The following is a 19668-nucleotide window of genomic DNA, read 5'->3' on the forward strand; positions in this document are numbered from 1 at the left end:
CCAGGGGGGGGGGGGGGGGGTGACAGAAGACGTGACCGGAAGGTGCAGCGATCAAACCTCTATGGTATGTATACATTACACCATGCAAAATCGACATCGTCGGCGTTCAAGAAATGTTCAAAACCAGCCATCGATTTGCACCATGAACACCGAATGAAAAATGGCGCTCAGCAGAGAGCACAAAGGTTCGCATCGGCAAAATAGAAAACGAACTCCTTAGCAGTTACAAACCGTGCAGGAAGTTCAGCTACGTATCCACACTTACAGAATGTACACACAATCCTACTGGCGTAACGGGGGCATGAGAACTGATGGTACGTGATGGCATGCAATCGAAAGCTAAACATTGTGTGGTAGAGCTTATCGTGAAACTGGCTATTCTGTAAGACATAGCTGCAGATAGTGAGATATGCTTTATACGCTCGAAAAAAAACAAACATCCAGAGGCTGAATTTGTCCAGTGGTATGACCTCAGTCACACACCTTTCACGAGGCATAGTTTGCTCTAAATGAGTGTGGTTTCTACACGCAGACCAGGAATCAAGCAAAAGCAAGTTAATTACTTTTGAATACATTGTGGGAGTGAACAGTGATCAATGTGTTACAAATATTTACTATCAAAAACAGTCTCGGTAACAATTTATTTATTACGGTGACCGGTTTCGACCTCTACTGTGGTCATTTTCAGACCAATGAGTAAGAACCTCACTAGTGATTTACCACCACGTTTGCCACTAGTGATTTACCACCAGAAGGAGGTTCTTACTCATTGGTCTGAAGATGACCACGGTAGTGGTCGAAACCAGTCACTATAATAAATAAATTGTGACCAAGACTGTTTTGATAGGAAATAAAAGCAAGTTATTTTGAGGGACTATTGGCCAAGGGCAGTGCTTATACCATAGTTGTAGTTCTCTTACGTCCATTTTTCCACTCTTGCTTGCTGTGATGTCAATACTCCCTTCTGCCGTTGCAAAATCACGAACACTAGAATGAATCGTAGGGGACAAAGGGGACAGAGCTCCTCGAACTTCTCGTAGCACAATAAATAACTTTGCAGCTACTTTACCATCCAGGTTAATCATCATCATCATCATCATCATCATCATTTAAGACTGATTATGCCTTTCAGCGTTCAGTCTGGAGCATAGCCCCCTTATAAAATTCCTCCATGATCCCCTATTCAGTGCTAACATTGGTGCCTCTTCTGATGTTAAACCTATTACTTCAAAATCATTCTTAACCGAATCCAAGTAGCTTCACCTTGGTCTGCCCCGACTCCTCCTACTCTCTACTGCTGAACCCATGAGACTCTTGGGTAACCTTGCTTGTCCCATGCGTGTAACACGACCCCACCATCTAAGCCTGTTCGCCCTGACTGCTACATCTATAGAGTTCATTCCCAGTTTTTCTTTGATTTCCTCATTGTGGACACCCTCCTGCCATTGTTCCCATCTACTAGTACCTTCAATCATCCTAGCTACTTTCATATCCGTTACCTCAACCTTGTTGATAAGGCAACCTGAATCCACCCAGCTTTCGCTCCCATACAACAAAGTTGGTCGAAAGATTGAACGGTGCACAGATAACTTAGTCTTGGTCCTGACTTCCTTCTTGTAGAAGAGAGTAGATCGTAGATGAGCACTCACTGCATTAGCTTTGCTACACCTCGCTTCCAGTTCTTTCACTATGTTGCCATCCTGTGAGAATATGCATCCTAAGTACTTGAAACCGTCCACCTGTTCTAACTTTGTTCCTCCTATTTGCCACTCAGTCCGTTTATATCTCTTTCCCACTGACATTACTTTCATTTTGGAGATGCTAATCTTCATACCATAGTCCTTACATTTCTGATCTAGCTCTGAAATATTACTTTGCAAACTTTCAATCGAATCTGCCATCACAACTAAGTCAACCGCATATGCAAGACTGCTTATTTTATGTTCACATATCTTAATCTCACCCAGCCAGTCTATTGTTTTCAACATATCATCCATAAATAATATGAACAACAGTGGAGACAGGTTGCAGCCTTGTCTTACCCCTGAAACTACTCTGAACCATGAACTCAATTTACCGTCAACTCCAACTCCTGCCTGACTATCCATGTAAAGACCTTTAATTGCTTGCAAAAGTTTGCCTCCTATTCCATAATCTCGTAGAACAGACAATAACTTCCTCCTAGGAATCCGGTCATATGCCTTTTCTAGATCTATAAAGCATAGATACAATTCCTTGTTCCACTCATAACACTTCTCCATTATTTGCTGTAAGCTAAAGATCTGGTTCTGGCAACCTCTAAGAGGCCTAAACCCACATTGATTTTCATCCAATTGGTCCTTAACTAATACTCGCACTTTCCTTTCAACAATACCTCAGAAGACTTTACCCACAACGCTGATTAGAGAGATACCTCTGTAGTTGTTACAATATTTTCTGTTTCCATGTTTAAAGATTGGTGTGATTACTGCTTTTGTCCAGTCTGATGGAACCTATCCCGACTCCCAGGCCATTTCAATTATCCTGTGAAGCCACTTAAGACCTGACATTCCACTGTATTTGATGAGTTCCGACTTAATTTCATCCACCCCAGCTGCTTTATTGCACTGCAACCTATTGACCATTTTCTACACTTCCTCAAATGTGATCCTATTTCCATCATCATTCCTATCCCATTCTACCTCGAAATCTGAAACATTACTGATCGTATTTTCACCTACATTGAGCAACTCTTCAAAATATTCCCTCCATCTGCCCAAGGCATCCACAGGATTCACCAGCACTTTTCCTGTCCTGTCCAAAATACTTGTCATTTCCTTCTTACCTCCCTTTCGAAGACTGCTAATTACACTACAGAATGGTTTTCCGGCAGCTTGACCCATAGTCTCCAACCTGTTTCCAAAGTCTTCCCTAGATTTCTTCTTGGATGCTGCAATTATCTGTTTGGCTTTGTTTCTTTCTTCAACATAACTTTCTCTGTCTACGTGAGTTCTAGTATGTAGCCATTTTGATACGCCTTCTTTTTCCTTTTACAGGCTGCCTTGACTGTGTCATTCCACCAAACTGTTTGCTTCATCCTACTTTTCCGCACTACTGTTCCAAGACATTCTTTAGCCATTTCTAGTACTGTGTCTCTGTACCTTGTCCATTCCTTTTCCAATGACTGTAATTGACTACATTCAACTAGCTGGTACCTTTCTGAGATCGCTGTTATGTACTTGTGCCTGATTTCCTTATCCTGAAGTTTCTCCACTCTTATCCCCTACATATGGACCTGACCTCCTGCACTTTCGGCCTCACAATCCCAATTTCACTGCAGATTAAATAATGATCAGTGTCATCAAAGAATCCCCTGAATACACGTGTGTCCCTCACAGCCTTCCTGAATTCCTGATCTGTTATTATATAGTCAATGACAGATCTCGTTCCCCTGCCTTCCCACGTATACTGGTGAATGTTCTTATGTTTAAAAAAGGAGTTTGTGTTTACTAAACCCATACTGGCACAGAAATCCAAGAGTTGTTTCCCGTTCCTGCTGGCCTCCATATCCTCTCCAAATTTATCCATAACCTTTTCATACCCTTCTGTTCGATTTCCAATCCTGACATTAAAATCCCCCATGAGCAGAACACTGTCCTTGTCCTTTACTCTAACAACTACATCACTGAGTGCCTCATAAAACTATCCATCTTATCTTGATCTGTCTCTTCACAATGCAAATATACTGACACAATCCTAATTTTCTTGCTAGACACTGTCAAATCTATCCACATCAGTCGTTCGTTTACATACCTTATTGCAACTACCCTGGGTTCAATTTATTTCCTGATGTAAAGCCCTACACCCCATTGTGCTATTCCTGCTTTGACTCCTGACAGGTAGACCTTGTACTCTCCCACTTCCTCTTCTTTCTCACCCGAATGTCACTAACAGTAAAAACGTCCAGCCCCATCTTACTTGCAGCCTCTGCCAGCTCTACCTTCTTCCCAGAGTAGCCCCCATTGATACTAGTAGCTCCCCATCTCATAACCATTTGTTTGCCAAGTCACATCTTAGGAGTCCCTGGTTTGTCAGTTAGAGGTAGGACTGCGTCATCTCCAAAGGTCCGAGGCAAAGTTCCAGGGTTTTCCTTTCATAAGCATTTCCTCTTCAAATCCCTATTGGTCGGTGTTGACAACAAATCCGTTGCTGAACGATGGGATAAGTTTTTTTATTACATCTACCAATTATCGGGCCGATTCCGTAGCTCTCTGTGCATCGTCAAGTTGACGCTTTGTTTGAAATTTCGATATCTTACTTCTAGTTCTGTAACACTGTTAAACGTTACGCAACCATCCACTTTTTCCATTGAAATCAATGTTATCTATGACGTATGCAATTTGATGAGCATAACATAGTAGGTCACTATCATGCACATCCTGCAAATTGTATCGAACATCATCGCAATGCGCAAACATCAGTTTCTATAAGAAGTGCGCCTTGTCCTCTCTTAAATATCCATAGTTTGTCTTAAACACTACACTGTCATACGGCAGCGGACGTACTCGAAATCTGTTCATAATTGTTTTTTATTGTATTACGAGTGATCTTCCATGTACGTAACTATGTTTAGTACCCGCTCTTTGGTCAACGATTGTCCTTTACAACGTTTCCCTGGAGATGAGATTTGTTGTGTAAGTAGGCTGTTTAGGTTTTTTATGTTGGTAACGCTCTGTATGAAAATCACTGACTGTGCTGAGTTCAGTTTGTGGCTGATTTGCATTGTTGGAATATTTGCTATTGTAGTGTTGGGCAGCTGGATGTGAACAGCGCATAGCGTTGCGCAATTGGAGGTGAGCCGCCAGCAGTGGTGGATGTCTGGAGAGAGATGGCAGAATTTTGGGAGCGGACGTCCTGGACGTGTGTCCATCAGAAAGAGTAAATCTGTAATACTGGATATCATGAAATTTGAACACTATTAAGGCAAATACATTATTTGTTCTCTACCAAAATCTTTCATTTCCTAACTGTGCCTATCAGTAGTTAGTGCCTTCAGTAGTTAGAATCTTTTATTTAGCTGGCAGTATTGGCGCTCGCCGTATTGCAGTAGTTCGAGTAACGAAGATTTTTGTGAGGTAAGTGATTCATGAAAGGTGTAGGTTATTGTTAGTCAGGGCCATTCTTTGGTAGGTATTATTGAAAGTCAGACTGCATTGCGCTAAAAAAATATTGTGTGTCAGTTTAGTGCTGATCAGGATAAGAAAAGAGAGAAATGTCTGAGTACGTTCAGTTTTGCTCAGCTGTTTGAAAATCAGATAAGGTAGAGGTATTTCAGCACTGTCATTTATAAATTTTTTCTAAGGGGATGCTACAGTTGCTCCCTGCCTGCCAAGGATGATGAACTACATGGCTCGACAAACTATTCAGTATTACTTTCAGATGCTGAGCAGGTGTCGTCATCATCGTATTCCTCATGTATATTGACCGCTCGGCCGACGGAATACGATAGCACACATTCCACTGACTCATCCTGAAGAAACGCTAATATTTCATCTGCCACTTCTTTCTCACTCTGCGAAATTCCTTGGGTTCCTTTCTCATGAAATGTCAATTTCGGAAACTTGTAGATATAATGCAATGTTTACTTAGTTTATCGTTTTCATTGTAGTGCTTCGTATCAACACCACTAACACTGTAGCAGTGTTGTGATTTTCTCCTCGGGCATGGATGTGTGTGATGTCCTTAGGTTAGTTAGGTTTAAGTGGTTCTATGTTCTAGGGGACTGATGACCTCAGATGTTAAGTCTCACATTGCTTATAGTTCAATTCTTTTATCTTGGCGGCTCGCGCATGCCCGCCCAGACGCGGGAGATTACTGCGTTGCCAGTTGCACACGACGCACGCGCCAATAGAAGCAGCGCCATAGTATAGCATAGTTCGCAAGCTTACGTTTAGGGGGGAGCGCGCAGTTCATGAATTAAAGCCACCACGGCCGCATTAACCCTTTCGCTGCTTCAAAGACGTGCTCCCTGCATTCCGCGCTGTGCGCGATTTTGTCACTGCACTGCACGCCTGTGCAGACACATTGTGTTCCGACTGCTTAGACACTCTTATCATTCGATTCCACAAAAGCTATTTGGCCCAAAAATTAGATTTTTACACATCTTCTTGACTGATACCTTCCCCCCATAAATGACTTAATTTTGTTTCGATGTTCAACGCAGTTATTATGCCCTATTAAATATAGTAAACCATTGCACGAAATTTTGAAGAGCTTGCAGAGGTAACAGTCCATAGAGTATACTTTCCGTATGGTCGATTTTAGTTGCCACAATGTTGAGAATGGAATGTGGACAAGATACCTAAATTTCATATAAAATTTACTGTATAACAATATCTCATTTAATTACCACACAGGTGTCATATGTAATATTGAGAAATATTCCGTCTTTCGCGACTGTAACAAAAGTTTTATTTACACTGAGCACGTTTGGCTTTATTTTAAAGCAACTCAATCAATCAAAAGGAAGTAGACAAAATACATTAAACAAAACTGTGGACTTACAAAAACAGTAGGACTTGAATATACCGTCTATCAGTGAAGTGCTCTGAGCTATGTCAAATATAATTTTTGTGTGTGGCACACACAAACATCATTTATTTGCTAAAACATTGATCAGCCAACACAAACGTTGAATATTGTGTTACCGCAGCACAAAACTACGAAAGGTGACTTGGCAATGGAGGAGGCAAAATACTGTCCACTGAAGATGCTTCAAAAGAGAGAAACGCGTCTGGTCTAAATAAGTCCCTTATTACAGTTGCAGAAGAGGAATATATTTCAATACCATTGGTAAAACTGCGACTGTGGAACAAAAACGAGAATGATAACATGAGTACCATTGTGTATGTGCCATAGCTTTCCTTGATTGAAGTGCTTTAAAATAAAGCCAAACGCGTCCGGTGTAAATAATACTTTTATTACAGTCGCGAAAGACGGAATATTTCTCAATATTACATACGACACCTATGTCGTACTTAAATGAAATGAGATATTGTCATACAGTAAATTTTATATGAAATTAAGGTATCTTGTCCACATTTCATTCTCAACATTGTGGCAACTAAAATCGACCATACGGAAAGTATACGCTATGGACTTCTACCTCTGCAAACTCTTCAAAATTTCGTGCAATGGTTTACTACATTTAAAGCTGCATAATAACTGCGTTGAACATCGACACAAAATTAAGTCATTTATGGGGGGAAGGTATCAGTCAGAAGACGTGTAAAAATCCAATTTTTTGGCCAAATAGTTTTTGTGAAATCGAATGATAAGTGTGTCAAAGCAGTGGGAACACCATGTGTCTGCATAGGCGAGCAGTGAAGTGATGACAAAATCGCGCACAGCGCGGAATGCGGGGAGCACGTGTCTGCACCAGCGAAAGGGTTAATGAAGAGACAAAGCACTAGAAATTTTAAAAAATTGCATTCAAACGAATATAATTCGTGAAGTAAGACACTTCGATATTGTTTTTAAATAATGAAAATATTAAGCACCACATAAGGTTTGAACTCATAACCTTTCTCATCACAGCCCAACACCTTACCCGTTACGCTAACGTACGTCGTCTGACTGCAAAACGCCATGAGGACTATAACACGTCGCGCAAAATACTGACAAACACTGTTGGTATGACTACGAATTACTCACGCTTCGTCTAAGTACAATAGGAAATAAACAATTACCGCTGTTCTTTATTGCGAAAAAGCGGTTCGTGAGAGTGATACAAACACCTTTCCTTGCTATCGCCTGAATTAGGAGTCTTATTGCTTGTTTGGTTTAATTAATTAATAGAATATGAAGAATTGGTATAAAGAATGCTTTTTCCAAGCTTTCTATAAAAGAATGTCTGCTATCAAGACATTGCTTTTGTTCTATTACTTTATTTATGACTGAACGTTTCCAAAACTGAAGACACTCGTCCATGCTCTGCACTGCAGTCGAGATGTGGCAACGTCGTTCTCTGTTCATTGGCTGACTGAGTTTTGTGACGTCAGGTGCTCAGAACGAACCTAAACTAGGCCGCCAACATAAATGACGCGCACTTTAGAGCCATATGAACCATTTTTTCTCTCGTCGTCTAAGCAGTTCAACGACGCTCCTTAGCCTCATGCTGTGCTCACATTGGAATGCGTCCTGCCCCATGTTGCCATTTGCAGCCAATAATGCACTTGCATGCTAGACAACGTGTGGGACGTTGAATGCTGTAAACATCACTGGCCGTTCGCGACCTCGCTCTCAAGGGATTCCTTGTAAGTCTGAGGAAAACAATATTTCATTTCAATAGCTTTTTCTTCCTGATATTTCAGAATGATGTTATTTTTCTTTTGAGTTGAGTATTCGTTAGGAGGGCAGGATTCTTACGATAAAATACCCAACTTAAGGGCACTGCTGGGGGCCACAGTTTGACTCTAAGCGTTGTTTAGACCGTTGCGCGAGTAATATCAGTTTTGGGCCTTAAGGGTGGTTCTGACGTGGGCAGGTATTTCAGGATCAAGTATCCCAGCAATGTAAATATTACACTACTGGCCATTAAAATTGCTACACCAAAAAGAAATGCAGATGATAAACGGGTAGTCATTGGAAAAATTACTAGAACTGACATGTGATTACATATTCACGCAATTTGGGTGCATAGATCCTGAGAAATCAGTGCCCAGAACAACCACCACGGGCTGTAATAACGGCCTTGATACGCCTGGGCATTGAGCTTGGATGGCGTGTACAGGTACAGCTGCCCATGCAGCTTCAACACGATACTACAGTTCATCAAGAGTAGTGACTGGCGTATTGTGACGGGCCAGTTGCTCGGGCTTCATTGACCAGACGTTTTCAATTAGTTAGAGATCTGGAGAATGTGCTGGCCAGGGCAGCAGTCGAACATTTTCCGTATCTAGAAACGCCCGTACAGGATGTGCAACATGCGGTCGTGCATTATCCTGCTGAAATGTAGGGTTTCGCAGGGATCGATTGAAGGGTAGAGCCACGGGTCGTAACACATCTGAAATGTATCGTCCTCAGTTCAAAATGCCGTCAACGCGAACAAGAGGTGATCGAGACGTGTAACCAATGGCACCCCATACCATCACGCAGGGTGACACGCCAGTATGGCGATAGCGAGTACACGCTTCCAGTGTGCGTTCACCGCGATGTCGCCAAACACGGATGCGACCATTATGATGCTGTAAACAGAACCTGGATTCATCCGAAAAAATGACGTTTTGCCATTCGTGCACTGAGGTTCGTCGCTGAGTACACCATCATAGGCGTTCCTGTCTGTGATGCAGCGTCAAGGGTAACCGCAGCCGTGGTCTATGGCCTGATAGTCCATGGTGCTGTAAACGTCGCCGAACTGTTCCTGCAGATGGTTGTTGTCTTGCAAACGTCCCAGTCTGTCGACTCAGGGATCGAGACGTGGCTGCACGATCCGTTACAGGCATGCGGATAAGATGCCTGTCATCTCGACTGCTAGTGATACTAGGCTGTTGGGATCCAGCACGGCGTTCCGTATTACCCTCTCGAACCCACCGATTCCATATTCTGCTAACAGTCATTGGATCTCGACCAACGCGAGCAGCAATGTCGCGATACGATAAACCGCAATCGCGATAGCCTACAATCCGACCTTTATCAAAGTCGGAAACGTGATGGTACGCATTTCTCCTCCTTACACGAGGCATCACAACAACATTTCATCAGGCGACGCCGGTCAACTGCTGTTTATGCATGAGAAATCGGTTGGAAATTTTCCTCATGTCAGCACGTTGTAGATGTCGCTACCCGCGCCAACCTTGTGTGAATGCTCTGAAAAGGTAATCATGTGCAAATCAGAGCATCTTCTTCCTGTCGGTTAAATTTTGCGTCTGCAACTCGTCATAGTTGTGGTGTAGCAATTTTAATGGCCAGCAGTGTACTTTACCTCTCACGATTTGCAAACGACCGTTTGTACTCTGTAACATATGTCGATTTAACCACATTAACAATGTTGTTATGAGACCTATCTGCTAGAAATTTCTGAATACAGTTTCGAACTTCGACCGGTGATAGATGAGCTCGTATTTTGTTGACAAATGATGGTGCGCGGAACTTTATAGAATCAATCAACGTGACACCAATCTGGGAACAACTGCCTATGGTGCTCTGGATTTAAGCTGAGTTTCACAATATCTCTGCAACGCTGCAGAACTGTGGACAATAGTTTGACGTAACGTTGGCACGCCTGCAGCCTGTCGCACAGTGATTACGTCTTGTGATTGCACGCCTCGCAGCCGACCGTGTGGAGCACGCATTCAGCGACCTCGCGTCCGGACAGAGGCAGGTAGAAGCGGCCGACCGTGTCAGATGGCGGATTGTCCTGCCCACAACGCACCGGTTGCAGCGCGCACCGCGCAGTATAAAGCAGGCGGAAATTAGCGGCCGCTAACCGCTCCAGTAAGAGCCTCTGGGCACCAGATACAATGCACAATGTGCAGACATCTGCAGCTGCTTAGTGCAGTACAATGTTACGATACAACAGATTGGAATGAGATTCACTGAACTGAATGGAGTAGAGTGGGTGGGGACGAGAACAATGAAATTCGCTTACCTGCAATTGTGTCAGGGAAATTTTCCAGGAACACACACTGCAAAAGTAATGTCCTGTGACTAGAAGCAAAATCACAAACAAAACCAGGAAATTAGTAACGCAAAAGTAATGTAGTATCTAGAAACAGCGACAAACAGTACACTGTCTAACAATACCACAACTTGCAATGTAGGTGAGAAATCAGATTAATAATGTTGCTCACGCAGCATATGTTCGCTTTATCGGGCAATAACAAAGTTATCGACTGTGGATGGTATCGTCAGAATGGAAATAATGAAGTCACTGTAAAGAAGTCATTATTTTTGGCACTTATCTTGAATGGATTCCCACGTAGATTTCGTCAAAGTTGTTATGGCCCAACCGGTTGATTCTAGGGTGATTCCACTTTCACTGCTAGAATGTCCTGATCGGTATTTTAGCAATATTTGAAGACCTAACAAATGCGTTTTTCAGGAAATTCTTAATGATCAAACAATCCCAGATAAGGACAATGGTATGGTAGAAATAATTTTTGACTTGGTGTTCACGATCCACACTTTTGTTGAACTTCTTGTAAATTCACATATACTTCTTCTTAATTGTGACATCATCGAGAAAACAGCTTTGTATCAATATTCATATATTTAATTTCCACTTTAACCAAACACAAGACTTGACTGTTCTTTTACAAAGCGAAATAACAACTCAACTTCTGCAAAGTGAAACAAGGACTGCTCTGTGCGCATTCGCGCCAAAACGGTTACAAGTGAATCAAAGATTATGACAGTCTCACAGAAATGAATACACACGAGAACCATATCACTGTAATATATCGATACATCAAAGTACCTATACATTAATAAACCATATGTGAAAATTGTCACAAAAATACACTCCTGGAAATGGAAAAAAGAACACATTGACACCGGTGTGTCAGACCCACCATACTTGCTCCGGACACTGCGAGAGGGCTGTACAAGCAATGATCACACGCACGGCACAGCGGACACACCAGGAACCGCGGTGTTGGCCGTCGAATGGCGCTAGCTGCGCAGCATTTGTGCACCGCCGCCGTCAGTGTCAGCCAGTTTGCTGCGGCATACAGAGCTCCATCGCAGTCTTTAACACTGGTAGCATGCCGCGACAGCGTGGACGTGAACCGTATGTGCAGTTGACGGACTTTGAGCGAGGGCGTATAGTGGGCATGCGGGAGGCCGGGTGGACGTACCGCCGAATTGCTCAACACGTGGGGCGTGAGGTCTCCACAGTACATCGATGTTGTCGCCAGTGGTCGGCGGAAGGTGCACGTGCCCGTCGACCTGGGACCGGACCGCAGCGACGCACGGATGCACGCCAAGACCGTAGGATCCTACGCAGTGCCGTAGGGGACCGCACCGCCACTTCCCAGCAAATTAGGGACACTGTTGCTCCTGGGGTATCGGCGAGGACCATTCGCAACCGTCTCCATGAAGCTGGGCTACGGTCCCGCACACCGTTAGGCCGTCTTCCGCTCACGCCCCAACATCGTGCAGCCCGCCTCCAGTGGTGTCGCGACAGGCGTGAATGGAGGGACGAATGGAGACGTGTCGTCTTCAGCGATGAGAGTCGCTTCTGCCTTGGTGCCAATGATGGTCGTATGCGTGTTTGGCGCCGTGCAGGTGAGCGCCACAATCAGGACTGCATACGACCGAGGCACACAGGGCCAACACCTGGCATCATGGTGTGGGGAGCGATCTCCTACACTGGCCGTACACCACTAGTGATCGTCGAGGGGACACTGAATAGTGCACGGTACATCCAAACCGTCATCGAACCCATCGTTCTACCATTCCTAGACCGGCAAGGGAACTTGCTGTTCCAACAGGACAATGCACGTCCGCATGTATCCCGTGCCACCCAACGTGCTCTAGAAGGTGTAAGTCAACTACCCTGGCCAGCAAGATCTCCGGATCTGTCCCCCATTGAGCATGTTTGGGACTGGATGAAGCGTCGTCTCACGCGGTCTGCACGTCCAGCACGAACGCTGGTCCAACTGAGGCGCCAGGTGGAAATGGCATGGCAAGCCGTTCCACAGGACTACATCCAGCATCTCTACGATCGTCTCCATGGGAGAATAGCAGCCTGCATTGCTGCGAAAGGTGGATATATACTGTACTAGTGCCGATATCGTGCATGCTCTGTTGCCTGTGTCTATGTGCCTGTGGTTCTGTCAGTGTGATCATGTGATGTATCTGACCCCAGGAATATGTCAATAAAGTTTCCCCTTCCTGGGACAATGAATTCACGGTGTTCTTATTTCAATTTCCAGGAGTGTATGTCTGTTGCTTCGCAGAAAAGTAGTACGATACTACTGGTATCGAGAACTGGGGTTGGAGTGCCGTAATGGTTACGTAAATAAAGAACCACTACAACTGCAAGTAGTCAAACAAATAGAGGCTAACACTGACGTAATTAGTGGCAAAAGTAAAGCCAAATCTAGCTGGTTTATTACAAATTCGAATCGTGCACCGTGTGCAACAGGTCTACTGGCGTCCTCATGCTATCCAGATTTATTATTTTGTATATTTACTTTTTGTTAAGCTTCGGTTCCATTACTCTATCCACTGCAACTTTACATTTTTCATCGCTTCGTGTTTAAGTGTTGGGATTACCAACAATAAGTAGGAGAGCTTCTGTTAAGCTTGAAAGGTAGGAGACGAGGTACTGGCAGATGTAAAGCTGTGAGGACGGGGCGTGAGTCGTGCTTGGGTAGCTCAGTTGGTAGAGCACTTGCCCGCGAAATGCAAAGGTCCCGAGTTCGAGTATCGGTCCGGCACACACTTTTATTCTGCCAGGAAGTTTCATATCAGCACACACTCCGTTGCAGAATGAAAATCTCATTCTGGAAACTAGAATACTATCAGCTTCCCTGACTCATTTAGTTGTTTACTCCAAATTTTTTCATACATTTAAGCATCCATTTGTGTTCGCTAACGGCAACGCTCCCTATTGCATGACCTTCCATCCTTAACCCACCGTAGTGCATCCGAGGATACTGACCACAGACAGCTGTCTCTCGTTTTCTATTGGCTCCAACAATCATAGTACTATCAGATATCGCATTCGTCTCCCTTCAGTAAGGATTGTGCTTCGTACACTCTTGTGTTCAGCGTCAATATTACGAATTTAACAGGTGCACTTTAAAATGCCGACTATCAGCGTTGTCGCTCAGTCCAGAGCCATAAAATTTAAATAGGAAACCAGTTACCCTGCTGTCGGTCAGGTATTTCCACACACAGCAGAAACATGCCACACCTCTGGCCAAGGGTACCATTTACTTGCTATGAAACATTTTACTAAAAGCCACGTATTACTTTCATCCCAAGCTCTTTACGCAGTTGGCACAACAGCAATGCTGAAAGATGCGTCTTAAGTTCTCAAAAGAGGTCAGGCTACATTCACATAATAACTAAGTACTTTGTGTTGCCTGGGTATGTATTTATTCCAGTCTTCTATTAGTCCATTTCCTGCCTGCTTCCCCCTCTCTGTCCATCTCCCCCCCCCCCCCCAGCCATCTTCTCCACCCCCTCTCTCTGTCCACTTCCATCACCTCAACTTTTTCTCCAACAGCGTTTGCCCTTCGCTCCGTTCATCTGCTATCCCCCACCCTCCCCCGCTCTGTCGAGCTGCTCCAACCCCCCTCCCCCCCCTCCTATGCCCAGCTGCTCCTCCCCCCTCTATCCTCCTCTTCCTCCCTCTCCCAATCTATAACGAACTGCTTCGTCGTAAACAAAAATTAATTAACTTGACCTTTGACTGTGACACAGACAAGGCAGGTACTGCGTCTAAACTCTCTTTTGATTTTTTGCCTAGATGCGTAGATTTCAAAATTTTGACCAGTGTAATATAAAAATCCGTGAAAAAATTTGCATGTAGATGAATATGTTTTCTTCGTGGCAGCTGTACGGAGAGAACGGGTTAGGTAGAGGGGGAGTTGGCGGTCGGAGGCTTCCGTTTCTCCGGTTGTCAGAGAACGCCAACTAAAGTCGGAGAACACTGCTACCAATCGCAATGAAAACTCCGTCTCTCAGGCAGCTAAAGTACTCAGAGTCGCCGTAAGATTTTTTGGAAACACTTTCAGAATGAGAAGGTTAAACGACAGTGGCAGTTGATGTCTTATTACTAACAAACTGGTCACTTAGGGAACGTCTTTAATACACAAGCTGACGGCGAAATATTTCGCGTCGTTCGGACCGTGATAGTAGCAGATTGGCCCAGTGTTGTTAATTTGCGAAGAAATCACTATGCACTGGATTGCTAAAAACACTAACAGTTTTATGAAGGTCCGGCGATCCAACATCAAGTAAAAGTTCCTAGACGATATTTTTCTTTTTCACAAAATATATTTTTTTTTTTCCTTGATAACTGCGATTACAAGTTGTATTTCCTCTCCACTTCAAATTACATCTATATGCAAACTACGTATCTGAACTCCCAAAAACAATGTCCAATAGGCATTCCTTCTGTTGTGACTTGGCAAGACAGCCAATCCACTACGAGGTGAAGCCAAAAGGTATCTGAACTCCCAAAAGCAATGTCCAATAGGCATTCCTTCTGTTGTGACTTGGCAAGACAGCCAATCCACTACGAGGTGAAGCCGAAAGGCACGCGTTTAAGCTCACGCAGGCTGGCTTGAGGTCTGGAACAGGTAAAGGAAGTTATAGTAGCAAAGAACGTACGTAGCTGCGGGAATACTTAACTTTAATCCATAATTGGTGAACATAGGTCTGACGGTACATGCATCACAAGATAAATAGCAAATGATAATGGCGCCTTGCTAGGTCGTAGCAAATGACGTAGCTGAAGGCTATGCTAACTATCGTCTCGGCAAATGAGAGCGTAATTTGTCAGTGACCATCGCTAGCAAAGTCGGCTGTACAACTGGGGCGAGTGCTAGGAAGTCTCTCTAGCCCTGCCGTGTGGCGGCGCTCGGTCTGCAATCACTGACAGTGGCGACACGCGGGTCCGACATATACCAACGGACCGCGGCCGATTTAAAGGCTACCACCTAGCAAGTGTGGTGTCTGGCGGTGACACCACACCTTCACTCCAAAATTACAAAAGGTATAGATGCTCTTTTTCACAGCAAAGAGCGTTGTCGTCTCAATTACGGGAGCGCATCCTCGGTGGCATTCGCAGCCGGAATATTACAATAATATTAGCTAAGTGCTTCGCTCCGGTTATATACTTTTGAACAAGATTTATATTGTAAATCGCTCACTATAACTCAGCAACAACGTCCACCTTCTGGTGTTTCCTCTTCCATCCTCTACACAATCTACTTTCTTACTCTATCAATCTCCTCTCTTATCTCTCTGTTCATCTACTCTTGTTCCAATTTGCTCTCCATTTAATCATTCCGCTTGTGTGTCAATCTTTTTCATCCCTTTATCTCCTCCTTCTGTCTCTCTGTTCACTTCGTCTTTCCCCTATCTTTCTATCCACCACCTACTCCACAACTGACAATAACTTTATCTCCTGTCTTAGTCCATCTCCTCCTCTTTCCTTTCTCTGTCAATCTCCTCCTCTTCCCCCTCTCTGCCCAACTCCTCTTTTCCCCTCTATATCTCCTCCTCTCTCTTATCTCTCCGAGTTATCACCCCTACTCCAAAAGGAAGTTGCTAATTCTAATCCCCACAAGATTTATTTTACGATAATAAATACTGTCTCTACCAAATTTGTTTGAAATCGCTCCATATGTTTAGGAGAAGATTTTTACCTGTGGCTTTACCCACATAGGGACATGTAACATGTATTTCATATACATTTAACATATTTGACACGCATTTCTACATCTGTTTCTCGTGTAACTGTATCCTATTGTAACCTCCCCCTCACTTATCGACCTTAATGAGAGTGAAAAATTAAACCGCATATACCTAATGGAAATTTGGGAAAAGCAATCGTCACCGAAGTTCATCTGTCGGTAAAGAGGGAGGAAAGGGTTACATCTAAATGAAAGGAAAAATGCAAATGAAACTGTTGGAAATTAATTTTGAAAAGGGGTAAAGTTAATAAAGAAAGTAAATGTGTGGCCATTACGTCAACAATTAACTAGCGGTAATTAGATATTTGAGATTTGGGGAAAATTACGGTCGCCAGTCCTAAGGACAATTGCTATAGTAACTGAAAAAGAAAGATTATTACACATATTCTTAGCACTAGAAGCGTGACAACTGAAGGTTGACACGTGTTGTGTGAAAACTGAAAGTTTGTCAGAAGTAATAAATTTCGCTACACTCTGACTTAATTCAGCAAAAGAATTAATAAAACCGGAAAACTGAAAGTTAATTTAGTGACTGAGATTAATAGTGAACTTTGTTTCTGAAGCATATCGAAATTCAGTAAAATACAGTTAGTCTTGGGCTACCTCAACAATCATTTCAAAAGCTACTTGAATCTACGCAATTTAGAAGTAAGAGATTTAACTTCGAACTTGAATTAAATGATTCTGAACAATTAACAATAGTAAAATTTAGTACGTACCAAGCTGAGCTGCAGTCACAGATAAGCTAAAATATGCTAACAAAACTCGCACTCTTAATTTGTGCTCGTGTAATCTAAATATTGTAGCCAGCTATGAATACTTTAACTGAACTTTGAAATTAAAGCAGTGAAATCGAATTATATTATTTTAATGCTGGCGTTTGAATTTCAACGACACTCGGGTTCATTTCGGAAAAGGAAGGGACCCTGCTTGGTAGTGCAATTGGGACAATGAGCAACAAAGGTTCATGCTAAGTTGCTGTAATTATGTGATGCAACAATTTTAAAAGCTGAGGTCTGCCATACAGTTCTGAAACTTTACGTGCTTTTAGTCTTCCTTGTTGGTTGATTGACTCGAGGAGGTGGTGACAGTCACTCATTGTCGGCCGTCGCTGTTGCAGAAGCTGGATGCTGGCGCGCCTTCTTCTCGACACGGCACCAGGCGAAACGGGCTCTTGATGTGTGCCAGCTAATGCTTCCCGTCCGCGACACCATGTCAGAAACTATCATCGCAAGTCGAGCGCAATTACATGCTGTCCAACCCCGAAAGCGCGGCAACTCGCGGGAGCGTCACACAACACACCTCCTCCACTGCACTACTCCAGCCAGACTCTCCCTGCTCTGCCCGCGCTCCACGCGGCAGACTTAACACTACCAGAGATCCTAAACACTTTCGTTCTCCACACGACCTATCGATGTATTCGTTCGATAGTATAGTTTGTTCGTCGAGATCCAATGACTTTTAGCAGAATATGGAATCGGTGGGTTCAGGAGGATAATACGGAACGCCGTGCTGGATCCCAACGGGCTCGTATCACTAGCAGTCGAGATGACAGGCATCTTATCCGCATGGCTGTAGCGGGTCGTGCAGCCACGTCTCGATGCCTGAGTCAACAGATGGGGGCGTTTGGAAGACAACAACCATCTGCACGAACAGTTCGACGACGTTTACAGCAGCATGGACTATCAGCTCGGAGACTATGGCTGCGGTTACCTTTGACGCTGCATCACAGACAGGAGCGCCTGCGATGGTGTACTCAACGACGAACCTGGGTGCACGAAAGGCAAACCGTCACTTTTACGGATGAATCCAGGTTCCATTTACATCATCATGATGATCGCATCCGTGTTTGGCGACATCGCGGTGAACGCACATTGGAAGCGTGTATTCGTCGTTGCCATACTGGCGTATCACCCGGCGTGATGGTATGGGGAGCCATTGGTTATACGTCTCGGCGTCTCGGTCATCTCTTGTTCGCATTGACGGCACTTTGAACAGTGGTCGTTACATTTTAGATGTGTTCCGACCCGTGGCTCTACCCTTCATTCGATCCCTGCGAAACCCTACATTTCAGCAGGATAATGCACGACCGCATGTTGCAGATCCTGTACGGGCCTTTCTGAATACAGAAAATGTTCGACTGCTGCCCTGGCCAGCACATTCTCCAGATCTCTCACCAACTGAAAACGTCTGGTCAGTGGTGTCGTGTTGAAGCTGCATGGGCAGCTGTACCTGTACACGCCATCCAAGCTGTGTTTGACTCAATGGCCAGGCGTATCAAGGCCGTTGGGTTCTCATTTCTCAGGGTCTAAGTACCCAAACTGCGTGAAAATGTAATCACATGTCAGTTCTAGTATAATATATTTGTCCAATGAATACCCGTTAATCATCTGCATTTCTTCTTGGTGCAACAATTTTAATGGCCAGTAGTGTACTAGCACATAGCAAGCTTATACAGCTGTCGTCTGGTTCGCAAGGCGCTAGCTACGACGAACTGCACTGCACTACACAGCCTAGACTTCCCACTTTCTCTTGTGCTTTTGGCCAAGGCCACTCAACCTGGCGTTTGAAGTCTCGCCGGTGGTGGCAGTTGAGTTGGGGTGTGGACCACGTTCTTAGATGCTGAGATGAGCTGTGGCAGCCTTTTGTCCACCACCGCACCACGTCTATCGCCTTGTATCGGATCACAGTCACAGTCAAGCTTCCACCTGCAACTCCTGTACTTCTCTTTGTCATTAGCGATAACGGTTGCAATCGTTCCCCCACCAAGGAACGACACATTTTCTTGCTACCGGCCTCCTGTTAACAACATTCAGTATTTACAATCTTTGGTTAATATCTTCTATTCCTCTCTTTCCCACTCTTAAATTCAACCTCATCAGTGAACATTATTTAATATACAAAACTGCTGGTTGAATTTCCTTCACTACCTCTCCATTAATGACGGGCTTATTGCTTGTTGCCGGCACCTCTCGACGCTCTCTGCCTCGGTTCAAGAAGCAGTAGTTACTAAGGCGTAAATCTTCTGCACCTTGATGACGTATTGCATAACATTAGTAACTCTTGCGATAATTTTTTTTTCTAGCCACATATCGTAACCATTACATTTGCAGCTGAGAGAAACGCAGCAAAATGCAACCTATCAGCAACAAAAATGAAGGAAGACAAAAAAAAAAAAAAAAAAAAAAAAACAGAATAACACCATCAGTCTTCTATGATCATAATGCCAAAGTGGATTAAAAACTAAAAGGAAAAA

The sequence above is a fragment of the Schistocerca serialis genome, chromosome 1 (assembly GCF_023864345.2).
Source record: "Schistocerca serialis cubense isolate TAMUIC-IGC-003099 chromosome 1, iqSchSeri2.2, whole genome shotgun sequence".
In the NCBI taxonomy this organism is placed as follows: domain Eukaryota; kingdom Metazoa; phylum Arthropoda; class Insecta; order Orthoptera; family Acrididae; genus Schistocerca; species Schistocerca serialis.